This window comes from Meleagris gallopavo, chromosome 4 (assembly GCF_000146605.3).
Source record: "Meleagris gallopavo isolate NT-WF06-2002-E0010 breed Aviagen turkey brand Nicholas breeding stock chromosome 4, Turkey_5.1, whole genome shotgun sequence".
NCBI lineage: Eukaryota > Metazoa > Chordata > Aves > Galliformes > Phasianidae > Meleagris > Meleagris gallopavo.
Genome location: NC_015014.2, coordinates 21,473,145 through 21,489,236, shown reverse-complemented (window position 1 = coordinate 21,489,236; position 16,092 = coordinate 21,473,145).

Genomic DNA, 16,092 nt, shown 5'->3' with positions numbered 1-16,092 from the left:
AGAAGAGTATGCACGCATTAAAGTCCATGCTGCCTCTGCCATGAATTGCAATAATTCATCTGTCAGAGTAACACTTCAAGTTGTCAGCAAGAGCGAGAGAAGAGGAAACCATCCCATTAAAAAAAAAAAATGCACTACAACACAAAACAATTCTTATTGTACAATGGTTCTCAGTGGAGAGAGAAAGAAAAAAAAAGAAGCTCTGAACAAGTACAGTTTCCAGCAGGGCCCCAACAGCTTTTCAAAGAGTTGTCACTCACTCTGCTAAACTCCTGATCTAGCTTCCTATTGGGTCATAAAGAAGTGGATTCCCCTTCTGCAGGTGCAACAGTGCATCTAATAAATGAATTCCAGATGCAAAAAGAGTATTTCTCAATTGCCATAATGCAAACCTACAGCTGACTGATGTTTGCTTGCTGAAATTCCCACCTGCAGTTCAAGTGTGGGTTAAAAATGGGTGGGGAGCCCTCTTTTGAAAATCTGTACCAATCTATCTTTGTGTATCCCATTGTCACATATACTGTGATACACTAACACATAAAAAAACAACAACAACAACAAAAAAAAACATCTTGACCTTACACAGACTACTTTAGGCATGTTATTCATATATGCCAATTATTTGTGGTAGATGGAAATATTTTTTCAATTAGAAACTAGAAGGAAAGAAAAACATCTGGAAAGGCCTTTTGTGTACTGGTAAAAATGGAACTTTGAGAATGTATGAAGTCTTTAGGGATGCCAAACTGTTTTAAATTCTTAATAAATCATATTTCCAATTACATTTTTTTTCCTTGTAGGCACGCTGTTGGAATCTGAGAAAAGCTCAAGATACAAAACTTCTGCAGAAGTCATCGATGGCACAGATGGCTCTAAAACAATCTAGCAAGCTACTGAGGTTTTTGCCTAGGATCACATCAGATAGTTTAATTTTCCAGGAATCACAGAATCATTAAGACCTCTAAGATCATCAAGTCCAACCATCCACCCATCACCACCATGCCCACTAAATCTCATCCTCACATTTTCTATGTTTACATAATTACCAACCTACCAAAACTTTCTGAATTGATGCTTCATTGTGAGGAGCAGGATCCAAGTGTGATGGCACAACAAGCGCATATCTTTGACACAGAAGGCTACCAAGAAGCCAGGTAAATCACTACAAAAAGGGCTTTTATTTGACACTGTCTAAAAATGGCACTTGGCCTCAATAGCATCCTCCTTCAACTCAGGAAGCCTCACCAAGCATACCCTCTCCAGTGCTTCAGCCCAGTTGTTGTTGGGAGTAGAAACAGTCATTAGTGTCAGCTCTGCAGAAAAGGAGCACCACAGCTTCATGCACCATATCTCCACTCCAAGTTTGCTACATAAACACGCCAGCACACGCAGCAAGCCAAAGAGGCAGCTTGTACATCACCAGTTCTGCTCTACAATGGGATCTCAGCTCTCATACATGCTAATGGTGGTCATCAGAACACTATGCAACTAGAGAACAGAGAATCTGTAGGGAAACAGAAACTGTCCATGTGTAGAGAAACTTGAAGGCTTGCTTCCCTATGTCAGTGGCTACTGGGGACACCAACTCACAGCCTGATTCCTAAACACTAATTGAGACAGCAGCATTCACACTGCACCATTTACTGCCACTATACAGGCTTGAAGAAGTTGCAAACCGGGCTTGGGGCACTGGGACTTCATGCATCCTTCCCACATCAACATAGCCTTGCCAAAAAGGGGGTGCTGATTGGAATTACAGAAGCTTTCAAGCCCACCAACACACTGCTCCAAAGAAGAGGTTTCTGCTAACAATTACTCACTCCATTAACCATATTATTTATTGTGGACAAAAGGAAGCCATATCAGCAAATCTCATGCTTCCTGGCTTAATTCTTTATCAATCCAGCTGGGAGAAGGGAGGAGAAGGTGGCTGTTCCCAGCAGCAGATGATCTCCCACCCATGCAAACAAGTCCACAACGGTGAGCAGCCATACCTCACGCTCCAAGCAAGGCTGCTGGGGCTCAGGGACTGGAAATGCAAAGTCCAACACAATCTTAATACAATTCATACTCATACAAGAGTATGTTGAAAACTCCCTGACCCAAACACTTTTGTCTTCAATGTCTGGGGCTGAAGTGAAAGCTCCCACTTAGAAAAGCACACCTATATTCTTCCCAAAGTGCATCTAGCCAATTAAAGCAATTTTTCGAACATTTCCTAGGCCTATTTCTGATAAAAAGAAAAGTTCAATGTGGAAACCCAACCTCCAGTTGACTTTAATAGGATCAAGATGAATCCTTGAAGTGCTGCAATCAGTGACAGCAGAGCTGAAGCCCACATGCACCACAAGTCAATTATCAACTCTCAATTACAGAGAGTTCTTAAAATATACAGCAGATTTGCAAGCTTTGAAGGATGCAAATCAGGAATAACAACCCTCTCTCTTTAGATAAGGAAAGAGAGAGCAGCATTAGATGAAAGCCAACATTCGAAAGCTGGGTGATTATTTTTAATAGTTTGTAACTCCAAAATAGCATGAACATTTTCAGACGTATAATTTGCTTTAAGTGTAGCAATTTTCACGCCAAATCAATTTTTCAAGCTGAAGCTCTCAAAATGTTGACTGGGGGCACCTTCAGTTTGAAACAACTACTACAAACATCTGATTTCAGTGATGCTGGTCACTTTGCTTATGGTCTTTGGTTCAAAAAAAAAAAAGAACATGACATAGCTGTCCCTGTTTTCTTACAAACTGCCCCTACTTCTTGTAGAAAGTGCACGTTTTCTATCAAGTTTTCCCTAGACATGCATTTAAATCAACACTGGCAGATGTCTCAGACAAAATCTGTCAACAAAATCTCTCTCAAATAGTAGATTTCAATGGGACTCTCTCATCACTCCATAACACCAATGCTGAAAAACAGCCTTGAGCTTCAAACTATGTTGAAGACAGTGCTGGTGTCACACACAGAGCACTGTTGTGGGCTGAAGGGAAGGGTTACTTTTTTCCCCTGCATCTTCATACAATGAGCACCAAGAGTACCAGTGGACAAGGTCAAGCTCAGACCACTTCTGTACATGGAGCAAGTTATAGGAGTTGGATTCAATGATCCATATGGGTCCCTATTTGCAATAGCCTGTGGATTCTATGATAAACATGCTGCCACTGGAACCAAAGGGAACAAAACGATCACTGGGGGATTTTTAAGGATGGGAGAGAGACATATGAACAGGAACAGATATTAAATCACGTAGGAACAGTTTTACATATCAATACTTTCTCAGAAACATGGTACAATGCCAGTTTTTCCATAAAGCTGTCATTGAGTGAAGCTCCATTACCAACAGTTCCCTGATTCCTGTAATTCTGTCAATTAGGAGCACCCAAGATAGTAAGCAAGCCTTGTGACAGAACAGGAAAACCAGATCGGAACTCTTAAGTCTCGAGATGCTAACACATCCCTCCTGTCCTCCTGCCTGCAGCTTCCAGATGTCACCCTGCAGAGCAGCCAGATGTTCAAACCACAGCAGGCTTCACCACAGCCAACCTGCTGGGATAATTGCTCAATTACAATACAGAGTTTCATTTGATTTGAGGCTGTGGATGCAAGCACAGTCTGTGTTTGATTGTACTTTTTTTTTTTTTGTATGAGTTGCATGATGTGTAAACAGTGTAGTTTTCAGGCACATTCCTTAAACAATTGTATAAATTATGTCTTTCCAACAGTAAACACAATTAAATCTGATAGCACCTGCTTCTTGCAGCAGCACTTTATATACTACTTCGAAAAAAAAGGACTTCACGGGGCAGTTTTTCGGCAGCTGGAAGTTAACTGCAGCTTCCATATGCACCTACAGGTCCCTCAGCTTGAACCTTTCCAGAATAAATAAAGCTTCAAAAGCAGGAGTCAGCAGAAACACAATGCGCATCCTGATGAACACACTACAACTGAAGATTAGAGTACAACTCACACCCAAATTCACACCCGAGAGAATCTTACTCCAGGTGTGCAAACACATCAATGACTACACAGCAACCGTTCTCCCCTACCCTTCAAACCCTAATGAAAAAATCCTTATGAGCTGCCCAGAAATGACGTTAAGCTATGTAGTGTGGTCAGCATGTCCAAGGGGCAGGATGCCATCCAGAGAGACCTAGACAGGCTCAAGCAGTAGGCCAAGGTGGACCTCATGACATTCAACAAAGCTAAGTGCAAAGTCTTGCATCTGGTTTGTGGCAACTCTCACTGTCAGTACAAGTTGGGGGATGTAAGGATAGAGTACAGCCCTGATGAAAAGGACCTGGGGGTACTGGTGGATGGCAAGCTGGACATGAGCCAGCAATATGCCCTCATAGCCCAGAAAGCCAACTGCATCCTGGGCTGCATTAAAGAAGTATGGCCTGCAGATCAAGCATGGTGATCCTGTCCTTCTACTCTGTGCTGGTGAGACCTCACCTAGAGTACTGCATCCAGATGTGGATTCCTCAGTACAGAAGAAATGTGGATTTGTTAGAGAGCATCCAGAGGAGGGCCATTAAGATGATCCAAGACATTGAAGACTTCCCCTACGAGGACAGACTGAGAGAGCTGGGGCTGTTCAGTCAGTAGAAGAGAGGGCATTGGCTGTCCAAAAGAGGTGTAGAAGCTCCGTCCCTGGAGACATTCAAGACAGGCTGAACAGGACTCAGAGCAACCTGATCTAGCTGTAGTTGTCCCTGTTCACTGCAGGGGAGTTGGGCCAGATGGCCTTTAAATGCCCTTCCAAATCAGAGGATTCTGTGATGCTATGAAACAGCACATCCTACACAGGACTCGATGTTACACAGATCTCCTGGCTCCAAGGACACTGAGCTCTGCTATTGTTGGATGAGCTCTTTATCCCTTTCCCTGCTCAGCAGATACAAAACAGAGAGATCACCTGCTGGAGGAGAAGTCTGGTGAGCTGCAGGAGAGGGTTGCAGATGGGCTGGAGGAGCACTGGACTTCATGCAACTCACAGTGCAATGTCCCAGAAGTGAAGCTGCACATCAGCCCTGCCCTGCAGGTGGAGAGCATTTCACACTCTTAGGAAGAATTCACTCTGCTTTCAGTGCATTTCACTGCTTCTCTGGGTTCCTATGTGAGTGACACAGCTGTGCAGCCCAGGCCCTTCTTCACTTACAGCTGATGGCAGCCACCGTGCTGGAAATTCATTTTGTTTCTCACTCCTCCTCAGCCAGGAATTTCAGCATAAGCAACTTTTAAACCTGTAGTTTTTACTTTCTTTTAAATAATTTAGCATTTGATGAAATACTATGCTATGTAAACAAAAGCATTATCCCCAGCTATTAAACATAAAGTCCCTTGCCAAGCACAAAGTCCCTGGATACGGCTGCAGGATATCCAAAGTGATTAACCCCTGTGTCAGACTTCCCTGACCTCCAGAAAGGATCAGCCACACTTCATACAAGCATTTCTTCAGATGTTCTGGCACTGCTCATGGTCTGCACTTACCTGCACCAGTCCTGTGTCTGCTCTGGGACAGGCACATGAAGGTTAGAAACCAGGATAACAATTTGCCCTTCAGACTTAGGAAAATCGTTCACTTGTCTCATTGCTACCCACCTGCTAGAGACAGGAGTACTGACTACATTGATTTTACAGGCAACTTTTTAAGATAGCTTAGATGCAAACCCTGCCTGCAGTTCCCTGTCTATCTCCCAGCACAGTCATTCTGACGTGTTGCATGTAAAAGGGATTACTTAGGAAACCTGGAAGAGCCCTCAGAAATGAGCATAAAGACTCCAGTTCCTTCTAAAATACAAACACTGCAGAGCATGTGAGAAAAATCCTGGAGTTTTCCTCTGGATAGAGAATCACTGAAAATTGTATAAATTCCATTTCTGATGGGGGAAAAACTTATACTACTCTGAAGCATGAGATAGCAGCAATGCCTTCAGGCTAAGAAAATTAAATCTAAATCTCAAATCTTGGCAGATAACAAGATGAGGAGCACCACACCCTCAGACTATAGAAATCAACACAGCTTCTAGGCTACAGCCTCCAGGTTTCAAACATATCTGCAGGTTTTAACCCTTATTTCCTTCTTTGTGGCTGAAAAATGAACACAATCTCAACTCCAAAACCACATGTTGCTAGCCTGACTCTTAATTATTCTCAGAAAGCATCAGTAGACCTGGAAGACCTTGATGACCTGGAAGAGCAATTGTACTTCTGGTATGTGGCAAAAGGAGACATCCTAAAGGATTTCAGAAAGAAATAGGCTTCAAAGGTAATTTCAGAAAGAAAATAAAATAGGACTGAAACAAATTCTTTTTTCCAGCCCAAACTGCAACTGTTTCTATGGTTGCTCAGCCTGAGCTTTGTAGCTCAGAATGTGTCCCACAGTGTGCAAACCATCTGCTGTACGATGCAGTATAACAACGTCATCGAGTACCATAAAAATCTCCTCACCAGCCATGAATGCCAGTCCAGACTGTGAATCTGCATGGCTCTCCTTACAATGCTCCACATTGTTGGGATCATCACTGAAAACAATAGAAATGCATGTAGGGAATCATAGAAAAAAAAAAAATCAATACAGGGAAATAAATCATTCTCCTATCAGACTGCAATGACTTCAGAATTCTGAGCTCTGCCAAACAACTTTTTTTCCATGTTAATGAACTCTTTGCTCTTCATGACCATGAAACTCTCTTTGTTTATGGCTGTTAAACTTGAGATATTCAGCAAGCCTTAAGAAAAGCAAAAGGCTGAAAGCTACATCACAAGAGTGAGTAGCAAACAGGATAGCATGGAGGCAGTAAGGAAAGTATAATCTACCCCTTCTGATCTGCTTGCAGCTAAGGAATGCTCTTCTGGTAGACCAGCGACAGCAGCCCACCCATCAGAGAATGTTCACCATGGCCTCTTGCCTTACCCATTTACATGCATTTGACCTGTTTGGAAGCAGTGATTTTGAGATGCCTTCCACAATACCAGTGAGCAGGAGGTGCAATTTCACATTCAAATTTTGGCAACATATCCTGACTAGTACAAATGTCTGGGCTCCATGAGAACAATGTGGAAAAAAAAAGTTTGGCTCCCAAATCAGACTTCAGCTCAGCAGTAGTCGTATCATATAAGCCGCACAAGGCTCTGCAGCCAAGACCATGGAAATCTGGCTTTTGTGTCTGCTCAGACTTCTAAATTAAAAAATGTATTTGCAGAGCAGCCGTGGTCAAAATGCAAAAGGAGGGTCTTTCACCCGCACAGTAACTTCTCCTCAAGAAGAGTAGAAAAACATTGAGAGCAAGTGTGTGAGCCCATGTGCAAGAGTTAGAGAGCTGTAGGAAAAAACTTAGGAAGGTTTGGAAAATATCTCTCTGAAACAGTTTGTTTCTAATCATTCCGGGCAGATGAGAATAACTTCCAAGGAAGGCAAGATCTCCAGTAGTCTACAGAAAGGAGCTGCCAACCTAGCTGCTAAGAGCTGAAGCTTGAGCATTTTCTGTTGGCCATTTCTATCTTAAAATATCAATTAAATATTACTCTCACTTTGCAAAGAATAATTTACTCTCTCCCAGCCAGCAAGCAGAAACTGGCAACTATGTTGTACACCTGTTATTATGCATTACAATGAAATTAAAATATTTAGAGAATTTGGCAAGTCTGCTCCACTAGAACTATGCTGGTAGTTGTAACAGTGAACTGCGTAGAAGAATACTGTTCCTACTTGCTAGAAAAATATTGCTGCACAGAAAACTACTGGTGGCCAGCAGCTGGCCTTTCAAGATAAGTACCAAAAACATGCACTGTGTGACATTTGATCATGGCACGAGTGCCGAGGCTCTTGTTGTTCAGCAGGAGCAGTAGGGAATGAGCTGAAGAATGCTCCCCTTGCAAGCCACGTGCAGTGACCTCAATGGGTGAAGTGCAGAGCTCTATTTATTCAGGTGCAATAATACAAATCTTTGTGGGTTGTTCTGTAATGATAAAACAAAGAGGATTCCAAAGAATGCGCTCCATGTGTGACTTTCCTAGCTCCACTGTAAGCACGCTGTATTTGCAATATCAAGTGACAGCCAGAAGCAAAATTATTGTCGTTTGGGGCCACTGAGCATAGAATTCGAGCAGCTTTTCAAAATGGAGAAGTTTTATGGAGCTGCAGAATATAATTGGGATGTGGAGGATAGTGTAGGGACCCAGTGGAGATTGACTTTTTCTCCCCCAAGGATTTATTTCAGCTGTCCCTGCTTTTTCGTGTCAAAATAAATGGTGCAAGCCAGTAATAAAAGACAATTTATGTGCATTACTTTTGTCTCCATGAACTGGTCAGACTATTATATGGGGAACCGCCTGCAACGAAGTGCAGCCAGTGACCATAGCTTTAGTAATTAATTACTGGTTTTGATTAAAATCACAGGATTTATGCTCAGTATGGAGAACCACAAGCATAAGTGGGAGTTAAAATTCCAGGAATTTGAGGAAATGCATTTCTCATCACAAACAGTAGAAAGAATGCAGTTGCTTCAGCATCAGTGATCCTACAGTAGAGGACCCGTCATCAGAGCACACCAGCATTTCTGCAATGCCTGGACAATTCCCCTACTTCCACAGCTATAAGTAGTATAAAACTACCCAGGATTCACACTAACAGTAAATGCTAACAGTGATATTTCCTGATTCTCGTGGTTTTGGATGCCACCTGCTGCTTGGCAGTTAGTTATAGCCCCAAAATGCTGCTGGCAACACCTGACTCCTCCAGAGCACAGTTGCTCCCACAGAGCCAAACATATCCAGATGAGCTTGTCTCCTTTTGACTCCTTCCCTACAGGACCCTTGTCCTCCACCAAGCACAAGACTGCTGCCACATCAGTTTCAGTGGTAGCTCGGCTCTTGTCCTCAATACTCCTCACCTGCTTTTGGTATCTTTGTGCACACTTCTCAGTCACAGGATGTACCTAAAATGAGCAAGAAAAACTCATTCTGAGCCGAAGATGTGAATGTTTCTGAAAGTTATGAACTGCTTACAGAGAGAAAAGGGGAACATCACTTTTCACTCTCTATTTCTCTCCATGCACGCACAACATAACCCAGAGGTCTCTTTGCTTATTTCCTCTGACCAATCACACTACGCAGAAGCAATACTGAAATCTCAGCTCCAAGTAGCCAATTCTTTACAAGCCTGATAATAATAAGACACAAAAACATCCTCAGATGAAGAGAAGAACAGAAGAGCATTTGCTCAAAGTAAGAAAAAGAGAAGCTGAACTGGATTAGAAACAAGTGCTTGTGCTTCTCAAAACTGAGGATCAGAGGAGGAACAACAGTTGAACTTCTGCTCTCAGTGCCTCATTCAGTAGAAAGAGAAATTCAAAGAATCATAGAATGGTTTGAATTGGGCTGTAGGCATCCTAAGGTAGCATTTGGCCAGAGTAGATTCCTTAAATGGAGAAATATTCACCTATTTTCAACTGTAATGAATACTGGTTAACTATCTATCTGGGTAATGGACCATTATTTTGGAGAACAAGTAGTTCTGAAAAAGAAAAATTCTTAACTTTTCTTGTTCTGCTTTACAGGGATTCTGTTTTTATCTAAGCAAGAAATATGCAAAACAGTAAAATATTTCTCAAGACCGCAGAATCACTTGGCCCATTTGAGTTTAACTAAGCCCAACCAGCATCCAAGAGAACAGCTTCATGAGCCAGCTCTGACTGAATGCACAAGCACAGCATCAGCTCTCCCAACTGGAGAGCTATGGACCAAGTGCTACTTGACCAAACATGTTTTTCTAGTAATACTATGGCATAAACCAGCAAGTAATGCACACCTTTGTTCTGCTATATTTAGCAAGAAATTTCAACTCATTTTTTCACATCTCCTTTTTTTTTGGCCTTTCCAGGCTCTGGTTGTGTTTTCTCCATGCAGAAAATACAACAGAATACTGTTTGTCTTGCAATTCCATTTCAAATTCAAGGTACAAGAACATAAAAAGATATAATCTCATAGCAATATTTTTTTCATTAGTTGCTTAAAACTTTAGCAAAAATGAAAATGAATATCAATGCTATTAAGTTAGTTTTTTTCATCCACAGAAATTGCTAGGAACAGGACAACATTGTGAGCACAATCACAGAATCATGAGGGTTGGAAAAGACCAACAAGATCATTTAGTCCAGCCATCAATCCATCACTAACATGCCCACTAAACCACATCCCTCAAATGTAGAATGATCTTTGGGTTACATGTTAATTAAGGATTGTACTGAGATCACTACATTCCACTTAGAAAGACTACTGCAACTGATGATTTTATAAAAACTCTCAATCTTCTGAGCAGTCCTCTGAAGGAGAGGTATCAGCACTCCACATCTACATACTTGCCAAATTGAACAGTCTTTGATACCCAAGAAAGCATCATCAATGTCATTGTAAGTGAAGACCACACACCCCATTTTCAGAGCTGTGGAAGATGTTGGCATAGGTGGGGCTTCCCCATCCACAGATTTAGAAACAAATGCCAAATACGAAATATCTGTGATGTTTTCATAACATCTACTCCTATTTGGGCAATAGTTCAGAGTCTTCTTATAAACAATTTGCTTGTACTGAGATATCTCAGGAAAACATGCATTGGATGGCAGAGGACAACACTGGTTGCTGGCTGTCCCTGTCTACCCATGCAAGCAGAGTGAGAACCATGAAGGTCAGGACAAGGGCTTTTTCCTTTTCATTTTAAAAAAGGGAAAAAAAAGTGTAGCAGCATAATTAGCTTCAGGAATTTCAAAGGCAGATATTTCTTGAGTAGGATCCTGAACATACATGCATGAGCTATACCAACATCAAGGCAAGCTGCCATTCTGAGGAAAAGAAGAAACAGAAAATGGAATAAAACCTATGCACAAATACTGTGAAAGACAGAGTCGTTTAGGTTAGAAAAGACCACTAAGATTATCTAGTGTAACCATCAGCATTTTCCCATTTGGCTACGTCAATACCCCTTTGTCACTCAGCAATAAATCTAATGCATTTCTGAGTCACAGTGGAATTTGGATGCATCCATATATCAAAACTGCAGAGACATCTGACACAGAAGGACACTGATACGTTCTTGAAATGGAGCTTGTGGAAAAACTGTCAGCTGAGTTGGTTGTTCCTTTGTCAAAGTTGAGAAGATTCAGGACCAGGAACAGATGTTCCCAACTGCAACCTCTTAAGAAAATTTAAGCTTTCTCCTGCCTCGTTGTCTTGATGGCTGTCAGAGGTAAGGAAGTTTGAAGAAAAGCACAAAGGATTGCTCTGCTCATATCTAATTTGAGGAATTTGTCAAGGAATGAAAGTGTTCCTTTCCACTGGAAAGCGTTCTCATTTTGCTTCCTCCACTACCAATCCAGGTCATGAATACCCATGTGGGTAAGAGCTACCAGGATGTGGCCTGACACGTACCATTCTGTGGTGTTCTCATGAACAAGAATGGTATGGAAAATTACACCCATTCTGTTCCTTCTTAACTCTGAATTAAGCCATCAAATTACGCATCCTTGTTCCAGAGATTAAAACAGGAAAGAAGTAACAAGGGACTGATAAAGCAAGTTTCAAAATGCACATGAATCTCAACAGATTTCAATGAAGTTCTTCTCAGATAAGAAGGTATAACTTGAAAACACAGCTCAAATATTTATATGTTTTTTTTCACTGGAAAATATGTGACAAAAGCCCGAATGCCAATAGTGTTAAAAAGAAAAAAGTGAAATAAATCTGAAATATATTTATTTAAATTACAAGGAATGGTTAACTGTATTATCAAACCATGTTCATTATCAAACCACTGTTTAGACACCAGATACATATATAAGCACCAGATGTGTATACACACCTGAGAATGCTCACCAAGATAAATTTTGCTGAAAATTCCCACAACAAAGTAAGCTCTGAAAGAGAAGAAGTTGTATACAACTCTCTGTGTAAATCATACCAGTGTTGTGAAAAGACGATGAGAGTCATTTGTCAGGAATCCAAGACACAGACATTTCAATGGTAGGTTGGTAAAAGCTTACCTGACCTGCTACATGAATGTTTTGACGCTATTTCCCCAAACTATAATGCATTTGTAAGGGAAAATGTAGTGATCAAGAAAGCACTGTAGGTGGCAGAATTCAAGAACTGGATATTACAGGCTCATTACTACACATTATTGGCCTGTGAGGAAGGTGCTTTCTCTACATCTGAGTATATGAAAAGAGGGTAAATCACAAAGATAAAATCCTGTGCCATGGATGGCTTGAATAAGTGCAACCAATGGCAACCTGAACACATATTCTATCTTCATTAAGCTCATTGGTCTACATAGAAGTAACCAATTACAGTAAATTAAAAGCACTTGCATTGCAGGATCTCACCTCATCACTCAACTTTTAGTTATTTTAATAGCCACACTGAGTGTGTTTGACAGAAACAAACCGAGAGATTCCACCCTCTCAAGAGTATATTCTTTTGCCAATGGAAATAACAACTACTTATAAAAGAGCAAGGTTCTTGTAGCAGAGCAACATTTACCGCTATCCTTTTCTTCTTTCTCATGACTGTGGATGGAAAGTCTGATTCTGAGTAACTTAGAAGAACACAATTTGCATTTCAAGCTCATTGTGTCATATATATCCCTTTGTGACTGGCACATCCTGGAAAGTGATTCAAAATTCTCTTGGATAATAGGATATTAATTGGAATTTCAATGCTTCTTCTATCTATTCTTATACAAAAAAAAAGCGCCTAAACTAGTATCAGTCTTACAGGAATGATTTTTTGACATTCTGCTGCTGAAGTCTTCAATTTTGATCACTGTCCAATGCATTCATGTCTGCTAAGATTTATTTTAACTTGAACCAATCTAATGCATGCTTCTAAGGATGCACTTTCTGGCTATTCTGCATTTCAACCAGTAGCTCAAATTTTATGATTTTCTCTTATTATCACAGGAGGGCTACTGTTATCTCTTGGTGAAATTGATTTTCATACCATATAACAAAACACACCTACTCTCACAATTCTTTTGTGAACATCTATGACATTGCAGAATGGGTGAATTATACTTCAGTTCCAAACTGTGCTAATTGCTGCAATTCAGCTGATTTGATGAGGTTAGACCCATTTTGGAAAGTAACGTTTCCATGATGCCAAACACTACTGCTGACTCCTAAATGATCATTGAAAAGGGACAAAAGATGTCCTGTGCATGCAATATTGAAATTTCTAGTATAGCTGCTGCAGCAATGAAACATCCACAGAAAGGAGGAAAAAGAGATGAACAGAAATCAAAGAGAGGCAAAACAGGGAGCAAGAGCTGTTTCAGCCAAAAAACCTGCCACTCCTTCAGCACCACATCAGACCCTCCCATAAGTGTTTTCTCCAGTAAAACAAAAGACTTCTGATGGATGGAGGAAATAGAGGAAAATATTTGTCAAGCTACACAAAAATAAAAGAATACAAGCATTATAATCATACGTCTACCTTAATGTACTGAAAAATAAAGATTAATCTAAAACTAATCCTTCCTGCCCCCTAGAAGCGCAGTCTTCATTTCATTGTAGCATAACAAATTTTGGTGTTAGCCTCATGTGCATATGGTTCCAATTAGCACCTGCATACCTCAGTTATTAAATAAAAAAAACAGCTCTCTCCATGACCTGCAGAGCTCTTGTATACATGAACTTATCCAACAGCATTATGTCTTCCCTTATCAGATGTGTGTGGTATGACATAATGGATGTAGCACTGCAGCACAGTTGGCGCTAGTTCAATTCCCAAGCATTGGGTCACATTTCCCATTGCACTGCTTTACAGCAGACGGCATGGGCTAGCTGGCTAACGGATGGAGCCCCGGAATGTTACCTCAGATCCTTCAAATTTAACCTCAGTCTGATGTACAGAATGGAGCCCCCTAGGGAAAAATGTATCTGTCAAAACCACCGCTCACAGTTGAACTGAGAGGCCTGCACCAGCAATTTGTAGCTTGATTTGTTGCCCATAAATGAAGGTGTCTCCTACATGAGCAGGATTTCAAATGAAATGTTGCTGTTCTCAGTGCTTTTCCAAAACAGTGCTTGGGGATTTGGAGAGTAGAAAACAAATTGTCTTGCTGTTAAAGCACACATCTTGGTGTTAAAAACCATCAACCCATCCCCACTAACCATGCCCCTCAGTGCCACATTCACACAGCTCTTGAACACCTCCAGGGACTCCACCACCTCCCTGGGCAGCCTGTGCCAGTGCCTCACCACTCTTCCTGAGAATAAATGTTTACCAATATCCAACCTGATCCTCCTGTGGCACAACTTAAAGTCATTGTCTCCCATCCTATCGTTGTTACCTGGGAGAAGTTGACCTTGACCTCACTTCAACCTCCTTACAGGGAGTTGTAGAGAGCAATAAGGTCTCTCCCGAGCCTTCTTTTCCACAAACTGAATAACCCCAGTTCCCTCAGCAAGAGAGACCCAGTTTCTATTTCTGACCCTACCAAGAATGCCATGTGAGCAACATCACCGGTTCTTACCCTTACTCTGACATGGTGATGCTCACCAAAACAATGGCCTGCACCAGCTGATGACAACTGTTGTTTTTCTGCTGCTGTTTCATTAAGCAGACCTTTGCTTAGAAACACAACTATATTCACTCCCACCTGCCAATAGATTTGAGAACTTGGGACATCCTTCAGGCTCAGCACTCATCAGAGCTTTGAGACTCTTGATGCTGAGCCCCAATTATGAGTCAAAATGAAGCATTCCACAGGAGGAGGAAGGGTCTGTAAAAAGGTGAAACTAGAGGAAAAACAAGAGAGGGAAGAATGTATTTGACCATCATTTTTTAAATACAGCAGAAATCTTAGAGACAGTGATGTTTGGGATTGCTGCATGGTATATTTATTCTTTGTATATTTATTCTTTTAGTTGCCTATTAAAGTATTCTTAGTTGGTCCTTTCAACAATCGTAAATTCTCATCTATTTCTCTCATCTTTCAATAGGCTGCTGAGGGCTACTCTGGACATTCTTCCCCAAATATCAAGCCTACTTCTCAAAACAGTGCCAAAGAAGTATGACCCTGTCCTCCTGAGGATCATACATGGGAACAAGATACAGCAATATTTCTCCAAACAAGAAATAGAGCAGAATAAAAGAAACAAAGGAACAAAGACTATCAGTACTAATTCAGTGGCCCAAGGTTCAGATGGCACAAGCCAGACCCAGAATTCCATGATGAGCTGTGAGCTTCTACCCCAAACTGAGCTTCCTTCATGCTTCCAGTTATCAGAATTAACCCAATATAAAAACTTTGGATCAAGTTTTCAAACATTACATGGGTAACATGTAACAAGTTGAAGCAGTCAAGCACTTAACTCACAGATCTGCATTACCTTGGATACTGCTTAGATTTTTACTTGTGCAATTCTGAATGATGATTTTTTCCTTACTCTAGCCTACAGCAAACAGCTCTGTAAAATATGCCTCAAGAGCTCCCCAGCAATAATCATTCTCAAAAGGTCAGTCAGTGTCAAACTGTGACATTAATTTGTTCTGCACTTGCTCAAAGACTGTATAAAACAAAACTTTCAAGTGCAAACACTGAGCCATCCAGGACGATTAGATGAAGTGTCTCCTGTTTCATCTCAGCTGAATGCAGGCCAGTAAATACTCCAAATGGTGTTGGACAACGCTGTGCAGCTGTTCATTACAGCGGTCAAGAGGAAATTATTAAAGACAGAACCTTGCAACAGCTCAACTTCCAGACCAAAATAGAAGAAGCGATGGGTACAGGTCTACAACCCGATTTGTACGCTCACTGATAACTGCCAAGCACAGCCTTTGCCTTGTAACACAAACCAGGATTTCTCTACAGTGTAATTGAGAGCTTTCCAGCTCTGTTCTCCCAGGCTCCATGCTTACAAATCCAGTAGCTGGAATTTACATAACTGCAATTTTGCTTTGCAAATATTGTCAGGCCCTTTTTACACCTGATTTTCAGAACAGCTGCTTCTTGAAGCTGAAGCCTTTGCTAATTATTTCAAACATTCAATGGAAAAATGCAAACCATGTTCAAGACAATTATTATTA